Source organism: Danaus plexippus, chromosome 26 (genome assembly GCF_018135715.1).
Source record: "Danaus plexippus chromosome 26, MEX_DaPlex, whole genome shotgun sequence".
Taxonomy (NCBI): domain Eukaryota; kingdom Metazoa; phylum Arthropoda; class Insecta; order Lepidoptera; family Nymphalidae; genus Danaus; species Danaus plexippus.
In genome coordinates, this window is record NC_083554.1 from 4,436,778 (window position 1) to 4,446,741 (window position 9,964).

Consider the following 9,964-nt stretch of genomic DNA (forward strand, 5'->3'; position numbering starts at 1 on the left):
TTGTACTGTATATAATATTTCCATTGCAAATGTTTAAAATTAATAATAATATGATAGAAACGTTAACACTAAAGCTTTACGCCTCGAGTCCATATTCAAATTTAATCCATTTATGATTATTATTTAAATATTTTCCATAATAAAATACAAATTATTGCAGTAAAATAAAAAATATCCACAATAAATTACTATTCGAAGATAAGTAGGTAATACTAGTACTAGTTTTATTGATATAAATTACAAATAAAGATAACTTATTTTGTTACGGTAAACAAAACTCCATACTGTTTACTACAAGCCGACCACCATATTGTTTGTTATCTTTGAATAATTATTATTTTGTTTTTGCTTAGTATCAAGTGTTTTGTCGACAACATTTCGATTTTATGAGCTTATGATACTGTCAGAAACGAAATTAGTTATCTGTGGTCATTAAAATGGTTATCTGAAATTAATTATCTGTGTATCTAGTATAATCATATAATACTTTATCTATATATTATTTTTAGAAACCTTATGTACAGTCAGGGCCGGATTAACCATCTCGAGGCCCCTAGGCACAGCTCGTTTCGGGCCCCCCTTTTTCATACCACAACGCAATTTGAATTTTTTTATTGTCTACATACATTATGAAATAGAATGCAGATAGAATCATCATCAACAACAGACTTCAGTCATCACATAGTTAAGGTATAGATACGTCTTCCTTGAATTGTTTTGACTTTCGCCTCAGTCTACAGGAAGTATCCGCGTCATCTAAAAATGAAAGAAAAGAATAGGAAAATCTTGATTATTTTTATTAAACTAACATAAATATAAAAAAATAAAAATATACATACTGTAAAATGTGCTTCTTGAAAATTGACCTTTTCTGACACATCATATTCAATAGACATTATTGCCAATGAGTTTAAACGGCTTTGCGACATTGTTGACCGAAGACAATTTTTGATTAATTTTAATTTAGAAAAATTTCTTTCTCCTGTTGGGGTTGTAATCATGACTTCTGTAAATTCGTAGTGGCGTCATCACATTTGGGAATGCTGATTGTGCCATGTTACCATAAATCAGCTTGTAAGTTTTTTCGGTAGGTATATTTTTTTTCTTTATTTCCGATAGATATCCTCTAATTGTGACATAAAATATTTGAAGTGGTAAATCTCGTGTCGTCGTCATCTATAAAGTCGTGATGGCCTGGAGGTTAAAAGGCGCGCCTCTCATACATGAGGGCGCGGGTTCAAAACCTGGCAAGTACCAATTTGATCTTTTCCGAGTCATATGTACTTTCTAAGAGTATTTAGACACCACTAGCTGGAACAGGCTACAGCAAGCCTTGAGGTCTAAATAGCCCCAAAAAAAGTGCTGGTGCAGAAGGCAAGGGGAAACCACTGCAACTGTCTTCCCAAGAAAGTAATCACGTATACGGATCACTGATACGTGATGACCACGACGAGTCTGCAAAGACTCTTGCGACGATGAAGACGAATCTCGTCTATGTATTCGGGTTCGATATCATTGCAATAATTCTCCTTAAACTTGGAGCATTCCTTTCTAATATCCTCATCGGGATTTTTCAATAAATCTGTTAGTAATCCAAACAGAGAATCAATTTCACTATATGCTTCTATTCGTCGCGACAATTCAGTATAGAGCTATTCTATCTCTATCTCTACCTCTATGAACCACTTCTTCTGCTGATCATTTAATAAATTATATTTTTTAATTCGTGTACATTAAACTTATACGCATGCGCATTAGACCTGGCAATAATGGGGTCTTTGGGGTGTCATTAATAGACCCTGATACCATTTTGCCCTTTCAATAATACCCACACTTGAGTTGCTGATTTCAGATTAATATATTTGTCATTTAATAAACGATTATTTGATTATAGAAAATTAAATTATACAAATTAATAGGTAAATTAATAAAAGTATCTAATACAAAAAAAAAAAGTTACACATTTACTTACCACACAATGCCCTTTTTTTCCTTTTTTAATCGGGAATGCTGGGCCCCTGGTCATAGTGGGCCCCTAGGCACTGGCCTAAAGTTCCTTATGGATGATACGGCACTGTGTTCAGTTACAATGTATAACTGCAAGTTTTAAACGTAATAATAAATATTAAGTTGATATTTCAATTAATTTTTGACATTAACTTCACTTAATCGTAAAATGGCAATTTTATTTCGAAAGCATTTATTATTTGACATGAAGCCGTTGTTTAGTAAGCGAAGTTTATGACCTATGATGTAATCGTCGGATGTTCGGGAGGAGGATTTCAAATTATAAATACCAGTATGATCAGGATTACTGTTTAATATTTATTTTAGTTTGTTTATTACTGTTGAATAATTTACACTTGTAGTACTAGGTTTCATCTCAACAGACCAACTAATAAAATTCAATACTATGTGAATAAATTCATTCTTCTATAATTCGTTAATTTCTAATGTTCATTTACTAAAATGCTAATTATAGAAACAAAATACGTATGAAAAAAAAGTTTGTATGACAGTTTGAGTTAAGTGCCGTTAGTTTTCAACGTTAAATTATTTTATCGTTTATTAAAAACAAGTTGGTTTATTTGTTTAACGGATTGCAGAATTATGTTTAAGAGATTTTTTTGTAAGTTCGTAAATCTTAAACAATAATTATCAGCAGACTTCGTGTGCACCTTCAATGTATAATTTTTATACTACTTTGTGCAGCATTAGTACGTTGCAAAATTCAGAAATACTTTTCTCTGACTAATATGTAAATATCACATCAAAAGATTCTTAATTTTTTATTACATTTAAATATCCGTATGAAGCTGGTAATGTAAATAGAACGTTTTCCTTGATATCGAATTAGTTGAAGCCATCGGCCGGGTGATGAATCAGACATTAAACTTTTTTTTTTTTTTGGGATCTTCGTCTTGAGTTTTTAGTTTTCGTTTTTATATTCGCGAAAATTTTTGTGTTTTCTAATAACGTTGTTTATTTAGGAAAATAACATAATTACTTATTTGTTTATTAAGAGGTTATTAGGTAAAGATAATGCATTGTTTTTTGTTGTTAATGTCATTAGTGATGGTTGTGTTTATTGAATATATTTTCTTTGAATTTTTTACTTTAATTCGATAATAATTAATAATTAATAGAAAAGTATTTCCATTATAAATGGATGGATGTATGTTTGTAAGTGTATGTTTCTTGCTTTTTACTACAAAACGATTACATTGTTTTTGAAGAATATAATGTTTAGATTTCTTACTTTCCCTATACAATATTGATACAGATTTCAAGAAAACAATTCTAAATAACTCGTACAGGATGAGTGACTTGTGAGATAAATTATATATATATACTTTATTAATACAGGTTCTAGACAAAAATTTTTTAGTTATATCTAATAAAAATTAAACCTATTAATTCTTATCAAAAAATGCAATTTAAAAGTACAATTGGTACTACAGTAATATTACTTTTTTTAAAGAAGGCAACACCTTAGTTTTACAAAAAGCTTTTCTGTGACCTGACCTGCTTTTTCTAAATAGCGACTACTTACCTGTGAGTTTCAGAACAATGGTCAAACGGGAATATTCACATCATTAAATGAATTATTGTTAAATAGTATGTACAAAATATATATATATTAGAGTGAAAATAATTAATCTGTTTGTTTGTTGTCACAACTATGGCTAAATATACTATCATTGAAGCGGCTTCAGATTGGACTATAATGATGGATACTTATGTGATACAATAAAAATCCCAGAGGATATTTGTGCGTCGGCCTCCAGACCAGACATATTTATGTATTCGCGAATTTTAAAGCGCGTTATGATAATAGAGCTTACGGTTCCTTGGGAAACCAACATCCCCAAAGACCATGCCATCAAGGTCAATAAGTATTACGAGATCACTAACGAACCCATTAGGAATAGGTTCGTCGTGGATTTGTACGCGATAGAAGTGGGAAAGAGAGGTATAGCGGCTAAATCTCTCTACAATCTACTAAACGACTTGAGCCTGTGCAGAACTAAGATCAATTCATTTTTGGAACCTGCTTCGAAGGCAGCCCTCGTTGGTTCTTTTCAAATTAGGTTAGGTTAGGTTAGAGAGAGTAGCATGGACGGTAAAGGTGAGCTTTTAGCGCGTGTTAGATAAGCCCCTTAAACCTACAACTGGGTGGCAAGTCAGAGGCACTGTTGAAACTCTTCTCCCTGCAACGCAATGGACCCGGCACGGTGAATCGATTGAATGCTAAGAATTTTCGTCTCATTGAGATAAAATCGAACAGAATCGAAATAGATTTTAATTGTACTATTTAATGTAATCAATTTGTAGGATTCAATCCAAAATTCCAAACAACCTTCTTCCCAAATTCCCAAATTTTTTTTCACGGCGTGAAAGTTGAAAATATTTATATATATTTTGCATGGCTTAAATGAGGCTGAAATTAAAAAAAAACTGAAATTATTTACTTCTATTGATTTAAAATCCACTATAGTCATATACAAATATATATTTTTTTCTAAACAAATGCTCTTTCAGAAAACTGTATAATGTGTTTTCGTATTTCACTAAAACGCAATATTCGGGTCAGGGCGTGAGACGTCAATTCACATCTCCGGTTTGGTAATCAATGTCGGATTAAGAGCAGACAGACGACAAACACATTTTATATAAGTAAAGTATTAAAATAGAGCGACGGAAACATTTACTTAACAAAATATTAATATATCTTGTATTTAAAACATAATTAAAAAATATTTTTTGCTCTTTTATTATTGTCAATAATCTTAAATTTTTTTTGTCACGTAAGTGTTTATATCTGGCCTGTGCTTTATCAATTAAGCCATCGCGAATAACTAAACGTTTATATTTTGGTATCAAACATAACCTTTGATTATAATTAAAGATTAAATGATATGATATATATGTATGCTGTGATAGTGATGTAGTTATTTTAGATCATTAACGGAATCCATCATATCATTCTTATCAAAACCGTTTCCGCTCACATTAATTTCATCTATCGACGTTCAAGACAATCGTCAATACGATCCATTGTTCTTCGTCGCTTATCGGACACGTGTACAAATATAATAGAAATTAAACAGGAAACTGCTGACAGATTAAAAATATTTTGTCGGTAACGTTTCGTTTTTTTTATTATTATTTGGATTTCGAAATAAATTCTCTTGGGACATACTAAATAAAGAAATAATTAAGTTCTATATAAATACGGTTTTATCAAAACGTTAATTTATTCAGTCTATCTGGTTGCATACATAAAAATGCAGACAAATAAAAACTTCAAAGTAAACAGGCGTATGAATTTTTCATGCTCTTTTTTGGTTATAAATTTATCCATGGACTCTCGGCTCAATCCACATTATACATAAACATATGTTTATGACATTAGAGCAATGACATATTACACACGTATGTTAACCCAGACTTACGATTCAAGCGGGCACATAATACGATAATTATAATATCAATATAAATACACGCAAAGCCAACAGCTTATAGTTTTGGTACGTCACTATTTAGACCTGTCAAAAATTCGTATATATACCGGTATAATAGTCATCTAGACGCAAGATTTTAATTGTGACATCAAACACAATCCCGCGATAACATTGTGCATGTTTACCGTGAACAATCGTAACTTGGTCTCGCAAACGTATACATGGCAGTGACGCCAAACCGCACACAGACAAACGCCCCGGAAGCTATAAAAGCGCGACGAGCACCTCCGTCCCGCACTCTGCAATCAGAATTCTTTGTGAATACACGTTCCGAAAACGCTCATCATGGTCGTAAAACTATCTCACGCTGCGCTTTGCGTTGACGTTTACCCAGCGTTGTCCAAGTCCCGAGGAAGACAAATGGATTGTATAACGGAGAAGCAAAAGCTGAAGACTCTGCCAGCTCTGGTGGAGGATGATTCAGAATCGGAATCCTTTGAAGAGCAAGAGAGAACTTACATCCCCTACGTGGAGGGTTTAAGGAGCCAGAAATCAATTTCGCCCCAGCGTCGAGTTTTGCGTCGCCAGCTAGCTTTACCTTCGCTGTCTGAGGACGAGGAGCCTTGAATCTAGAAGATTCTTGACCGGAAAAGGAGTTTACAGCTGTGAAGCTGGCCCCGTGTCTCGGGGAAGGGAATCTCGTCACTAAATGGTGCGTAAAAGTGAATGTATAGGCGGACTGGACGAATCGAAATTACAGTGCCGTTGCTAGTGCGATTACGATACATATAAACTGTGCAGTGAAAATAAAATATTATAAAAATATGTAATCTCTTTGTAAAATTAATTTCAATAAAGCTGTGTTTATGTAAATGTATTACTTATTTTCCTTGCAATGGGTATGTAGAAGCGAACCTGTTTTCAATATCACTTCGGTGATCAGATATCTTCTATATAAATTAAATAGCAGAAAACTGCAACTACTAATAGATTTTAATAAGTTTCTAAATTTTAATTATTAAACATTTTTACACTATTTGAAAATAAATTATAATGATATCGCCACTAATTATAGATCTTAAAATTTCAGAAACAACGATATTTATAATACGTTTTCTGTGATGTGTTTTCTTGCACGCAATAAAACTTGGTACTGTTTCTAACTACGCGGATAAAGTCACGGTTGACCGCTAGTTGTAAATAAATATCAATTAATGTTTGTCTCGGAAATATGTCGAGAATATTACAAACACTGATAATAGCCTCCGGCCTGGGAAATCCTCGTTCGATTCGACTCTTTCAATGGTCTTGTTGTATTTCAGACAGACACTTTATTTTATCAACACGCTTGTTTTATGCAACAATCCCCCATTAAAAACTCCATTTGACTCAAATCATAACAATAATGTTTTGAAAATATCTACGATTATCTTACAGTGTGATTAGAAAAATAATGGGTCATTCTTAAGATTCCTTATTGTAAAAATAATTTCAACAAACACTTTATTCCAATGTAACATATACTAAATCGAAAATATGTGTTTTGTTCGAAATCTAATTGTCAGCGATCAATGCTTTATATCTTCAAGCCTGTGAACGAGGAGTTCGCGTTACATTGCAAACAACGAACTTTAAATGCATTGCCAAATAGGTTACAGACTTGTATTTGAAACACATTTTTAAATTTGGAACATAATAGTCTTGCTCCTTTTGTCTCTATACATTATTAAGACCTGAAAATAGTTTCAATAATTATGCCTTAAATTTAAAAAAGCAAAAATAAAAAGAAGCAAATTTTATGCCTTAAATTTAAAAACTAGTTATACCGAATAGTCTTTGGATTAATGTAATAGTCGATGTATTGTACTTAATTCGGAAAAACCAGTGTAAGTAGGGCGACCGAAAATAAATTATTTTTAATGCGATTTTTCCCGTAAACTGTCTTGGTTATACAAAATCTAACTTATTACTTTTAAATGCATATGTACTAGCCGAAATCAATATGTTTTTGTTGGCAAACCATATGTATGGTAGGATTGAAATATTTAATAATTCACAATTCGATTGTTTTATCCAGGCTATGTAATTAATATCTTTGGTCATCTGTTTGTCGTGACACTTATGGCTATAATCAATCAATAATCACTATTAATCACAAGAACGTTAGAAACACGACGTAATGAACAATATGGCTGATGGCAGTCATTATAATATAAATTATGTAAAATTTAACGCCACGAATACGGGTCATTTAAGCCTGTTCTGTCAAAGGTCGTTTGATGTCGGAAAATTGTTGTTTTATCTGGTATTTGCTGTTTTTTTGGGTCGATAACATATATTTTAATGATGCAATATAAATGCCACATTTTTTTCGCTTTATTCATATTAAAATAGAGAAATAAAGTTGGAATATCAAATCAATATCATATTCCATTCTGTGATACAGTTGATTTTTCAATTGAATTTCGGAACAATTTGAGATTTAAAAAAAAAGCAAAAAAGCAGAATTTTATTCCTGGATTATCTTTAATTGCTAGTTTTATGATCTTTAAATATAAGTGGTCGGACGTGAGATAAGTAAAAAAAAGATACCCGAAGGTGATATAAAAATTTAAAGTTTAACTTTATAAAAAAGTGAGAAATAATAATATTTATTATTAGATATAATTATGCAGAGGTTTTATTAAATATTATTATTAAAAGTACTTCCAGTATGTTGCGACCATTTATATAAGATCTTTATGTGCATACATGGTATTGTATTTAAAAACCTTCGATTGATACGTACTTTGGAAGCTAGCCTTTCGTGTTTTAAATGACACATAAAGTGGCAGTAACTATGGTTTTAACATGTGTTTAAAGTATTAATCTTCATTTATTATTTATGTATGTTATTCTATAAAATCCAAGAAGTAATACAAGTTGTAGATTTTATCTAAAATGACAAAAGCATACGTATTTTAATATTGATTATTATAAATATCCATTAATACAAATATCCAGTTCATTGATAATTTAATTAACCGATTTATGCCCTTTGAAAGTTTTTTTACAAGCTTAGTTATACATAATTGTTATCGAACGCAGGCGACATTTACTCTCCGTCGTAACATTTGATAGTACTTTCTAGAACATTCTACATTTGCATTCTCACACTGGTGACATAAAGCGAGGTATTGTGAATAATTGAATCTACAATATTGCATAAGTTTAGCGATTGGTTAAATTTTAAGTGGCCACGTAGATGTCAAAAAATCCATAAAATAAGATACGTTGCTTGAAATATTGCATATGTATAATAATATTCTATTTCAATTAATAAAATTTTTATACGTCTGTCAATTTAATTTTTGAGATTAAAAATGCATTTTAATCCTTGTATAGTTTGAACTGTTAGGCAGATGCATTTTCAATATTATTTTATATTTATTTACTGTAGAACATGGTTTTGATTTAATAAATCGCAATTAAATGAGTATTAGCTATAGAAAAAACCTTTTTCATGTATTTTAGTAATAAAATTGACATAAAAGTGAAGTGTTTATAAAAATAACATTTAAAAAGGTTATGTGTTGATGGAAAGTTGAATAGAAATATGAATATCACTTGCGTTTTGCAAATACACAACTATGTCAATAGCGTAGTTGCCATATTGAGTAAGATTCATAAAATTATTAAATAAACATGCGCAGTCTAATGACAAGAGTGACAAAACACGTGATGTTTCCTTGTACGTTGTGACTAACGTGTAAACACCCAGAAATAACAAATACATGTACAAATAGCAATAATAATAAGACAGCCTAAATAATTATTTGTTATTGACATCTGGCGAATGTCTTGGATGCTTGAAGGTCTAGCAATAGGAACTGACGCGGAAAACACGCGGATAAAGCAAGAGCAAACAATAGAAGTACGTATTAATTTATGACTATTATTCAGTTCAAGGAAACGTGTTTTGAGTGCTCTTGAGTTTTGAGTGAAAGTGAATACAGTAATCTTAGCTTTTTTATGTATAAGTAGCACGTGTGGTTTAATCGGTTTGTGGTTATTTGTTTTTTTTTGTTTGATTTCAATTGGACAAAATTTTCCTTGTTATAACTCTTAGTTAAGTAAAGTCCCTTCAAAATTGTCCAGATTTCGTATAGCAAACATACGTTTTTGAAATACATACCTATATCTTATATAAGTTTCAGTCGTATAATTTTTAATTTGAGATATAGATCCTTTAATTTAATTTATATACACATTTATTGCTACAGAATTTTGGGATGTACTTTTGTAATTCACATAATTATTCAGTTATAATGTTAATATTTTGTAAACATTGAGTCATATTGCTCGCAAACCCATATATGGTGATTGTAAAAGCGTACGCCCTTCGCGTTGTAATGTAAGAGAAATATCACAATACGTCTTTTAAAGATACAGATTATTTTCTCCTCATGTACATAATACCAAATTACTTTTATTCAATTATAATTTCTTTTATGTAAAAA